At 34.5% G+C, this 3948-nt stretch overlaps 1 pseudogene; it reads right to left on the bottom strand.

The window, feature by feature from the left end:
- Positions 1 to 397: 397 nt before the first annotated feature.
- LOC122115127 lies at positions 398 to 494 on the bottom strand (annotated as a pseudogene).
- Positions 495 to 3948: the final 3454 nt, after the last annotated feature.

Here is a 3948-nt window from a genome sequence, read left to right as displayed (position 1 = left end):
AAAAAGTATATTTAAAAATATTTAGTATTCTGTTTGTGTAATGTCCATAACCTATTTCATTCTCTCCTAGATATAATCCTTTGAATTCGACATTGTTTTATAATATATAGGTTAATTAATAAATGTGTCCTTTCAGATTGCATTCCATATAGAAACAGTTTAAGATTCCTTTAATTCCTAGGTCCTTAAAGAATTTTATTTCTTTAGGATAAAATGACAATGTTATCTTATTTCAAAAGTTTTATAAAGGTTATGCTATGTAAAGGAATTTGTAAAAAGTGAAGATTGAATGATGTCAAACTAACTTTTATTTCTATGAATTACATGTATTCTTACACTTGTATATTTGTAATCAACTTTTTAATAACTGTTTTTAATTTCTTGCATCAGAAGAATGAAAAATATGCAATACTTCACAAATTTTCATATTATCCTTGTACAAGAGCCATGTAAATCTCTGTATTGTAATTTGGGTAGACGTGCTGCTGAAGCATGTAGTATCCTGGAAATTTAAGTAGTTAATGATGCAATCTTAAGACAGGCATATATCTTTGGTTGCCTATTTGTAAGAAGGAAACCTTATTGTTCCCAAAATTGCAGTTCATCTTATTTCTGTAAAATTCTGTGTATGGTGGATAAAACTTATATTGTTTGTTCAATTGCTCACATTTGCAATTTTTTCAATGACTATTTTAAGTCTTTTTCATTTGAAATTGGATCATACTTTGCAGCCTTTATATCTAGGTCCAAAGATGATGGATTTTCAAGTACTTATTTATTAACTGATTTAGCTTTGTGGAGATAATGGAGTCAAAGTAAGCCTTGCTTAAAAGCTACTTCTAAACTTCTGCAGCTTAAAATCTCCCAAATGAGGTCTTACTGGCACAAATGTCTTCCTGACCCTTTATCCTTGCTCCATGTAGGAACAGACGAACCAGAATCTTACCCTGACAGCATAGATTTTCTTATTGGAGCAAAACTAATCTGTTACAAGGGATCATAAAGAGACAAACAGTTCAGACAGTACTGTTCAGACTAGAAGGTATTTTTTCAAAATATAATTGTTTATTACACACTAACATTTCAAAAGAAGCTAAAGCCAAGAAGGTGAAAAAATTGTTCATATGTATGATTACCTAATGTCTTGGCCTGTCTACCATCCAAGCAGGCAGGAACTTACACCACTGATTTTCTATCACCAAATATATTCCATAGCTCCAAAAGAAGTCCATATGTTTCTCCTCGCTATTAGGCCTTAAATTGGTAATGTTTTAATCACAGTGTTTCCTCTTGCCTCTAGGCTGTATATCTCGGAATGGTAAAGCTTTAGCTCTAATTCTACCAAACACTGAGGTAGAGGTAATGGAATAATACTTTAAAACCGTTGCCTCTTGTGGCTCAGTGGTAGAGTGCTTGCCTTGCATGCCTGAGGCCCTGGGTTTGATTCCTCATCACCACATAAGCAGAAAGAAAAAAAACTGTTGCCTTTGATACCCTTACCACAACAGAACAATGCCAAACATTTTCTAATATTATATATTATTATATATTTTATATTTATATGTGCTGATTTTATATTTCACACAGTGAATCTTATTAGAATTAATTGATAATTTGAAAAATTAATTGATATTTATTCCAATAAATAGATTGGAATATAAATAATCAGGATTAGAATATATATTAGAATATAAAAATTATCAATGCAATGTTTTCGGTATAAACTTGTGATAACTTCTAAATGTTCTTGGTCTTCTGAATTCACATGGTAAAAAAAACAATGTTGTTTGCTTCTAATCTATAAGGGATTTTACTTTGTTGCTCTGTTTATTGTTTTAACTCGCTGGTCCCAAACTGTTTTTCTCCATGTTTCTGAAGCATTCCTACTGATTATACTCAAATTTTTCTGATATGATGTCTAAAAGCTATTATTCTTCTACAGGATCCACGGGTCCTAGGATCCCAGGTCCCAGTTATCCGCATCATCAGATAACTAAGGCAAGAATTCTCACCTACGTCCATGCAACATGCCAACAGAAAGTAATTGAAGACCCATCTCAATTTCTCATTTTCTATATTTCAGGGCCCCAATTCCTTGAAATGCAGGAATTATCAGTAAGCAATTGGGAAATGCAAGGCAACTTAAAATGCAAGATGAAATCACAAAATGTGAAAGTACAGTAATTCAAACTTTTAATTTTCAGATGACCATCATATATGATTGAACAAGACCACGAATGTCACTAGATCATTTGTAATACCCCTCTCCTAATGATTAATGAATAATTTCATTCCAGCATCAGCAGGCCAAAAAATAGTTCCTGGAACAATAGATCCATATTTGGTCTACCAATGCAAGGAATACTTGACATAGAGTTCAAATATAATTCAGAAAAACATTAATTGAGAAGATCCTTAGTGCTTCAAAACACTGGTACTTCAGTAAAACTTGGTTCTGTAGTATAAAAATGTTGTCATTGTCAAACAAATGATAACCTACATTTAATCTCCTGAAAGTATATTCCTTTTCAAATAAACTTTTAAAAATCACATTTGCCAAATAACACTTTACAAGTAGATGATATTTAGTGACATAAATAGTTTTTCAAGGGGAGGGAGCAAGTTACAATAGAGTTTATTTATTTACCCAGCACTAATGCCAAACAGGTTCATCCATTCATTAAAGTGTAGAAATTATACCCCCCATCATTTGTTTTTTCAGTAGGTGACTTCAAAAATTTGTTAAATAGATCAGCCTCCCATATTTCAAACCAAAACGTTAGCTAATAAAGTAAATTTCATCACATACTAAGTACATTTTAAAAAATCACAAATAGTTGCCTTATCATATGGTGTTTTGTTTTCCCTATCTGTCTACCATAGTAAGAAATATGACTTTAAGTCTTGAATACGGGTACTCATCAGAGATTTGACAAACATAAAATCTTTCTTCTACTTCTATCATATTCCTCTACAATAGTAAATTTTAGTTTTCTTCTTTTTCCAAAACTTATTGGTAGTAGAAAATATTATCTCATGTAAAATAAAATAACCACAAACCACAGTGCAAAGCCATTTATAAAACTGGTACTTAGGAATACATTCTAAGCATTTTTTAAACTTTCTTGTTGACTACAGTTCATTAAGCTCTTCCAATCATGGAGGCAGTTAAGATCAATGCTAAGGGTTTCGAGCATCTGTTGAGCATTCAGGGAGTGTAACCCATCTTCCTTGACAGCGGCCCGGTATTTTTGGGTCATGGGGGTACCATTGGTTAGGTCGTGCAGATGTTCGGTGGACGTTTTCAGGGAACATGAACTGGGGTTCAATTATAGGCTTGGCTGTCATTGCCATGGTAGATGTGGGGCCTGTGAACAACTGTTGTATTACAGGGGGAACAACGAGTTTTTGTTCTTGGGCAAAGTTGGATATCTCTGCCCAAGGATACAAAATTTTCTGAGAAGAATTCCCAGGCTTGCCTAAACAGCCAAAAGAAATGATTGGGCAGGCTTCCTGTGACTGATAGTGTGGGGGAGGCGGTTGTACAAGCGTAGCTGGCTGGCCCCCTGGGTCACCTGTTAGTGGAAGTTGTTGGTTATCTGTGTTCTTGCTGGAATTGTTTGCTGTGTCACAAGAAGATGGTAGTGCTAAAGCAGCTTCACAATTTTCCTTTTGTTCTGTTTCTTCTTGCAGCGAGGTGTTAAACGCTTGCAGAGTTTCCCCTTCTTCTTTCCCTGATAGACAGTCTTGAATAGCTACTACAATGGGGTAAAAGATTAGGGGCAGCTCAGAGCCGTCATGGACTTCCTTTTTATGAACTGCATGAAGGACGAGGGTCCACCTGTCTGGATCCCAAAGGGCCCCGGAGTCAATCCAGGGATACAATTCATTCACTATTTCCCATATTAATCTAGCTTCCTTTTGTAATAGTTTTATCTGCCTACTCCG

Source organism: Dipodomys spectabilis, unplaced genomic scaffold, assembly GCF_019054845.1.
Source record: "Dipodomys spectabilis isolate Male_0828 unplaced genomic scaffold, ASM1905484v1 ptg000116l, whole genome shotgun sequence".
NCBI lineage: Eukaryota > Metazoa > Chordata > Mammalia > Rodentia > Heteromyidae > Dipodomys > Dipodomys spectabilis.
Note: the sequence above shows the minus strand (reverse complement) of the source record. Positions and strands in the feature narration are given on the sequence as shown.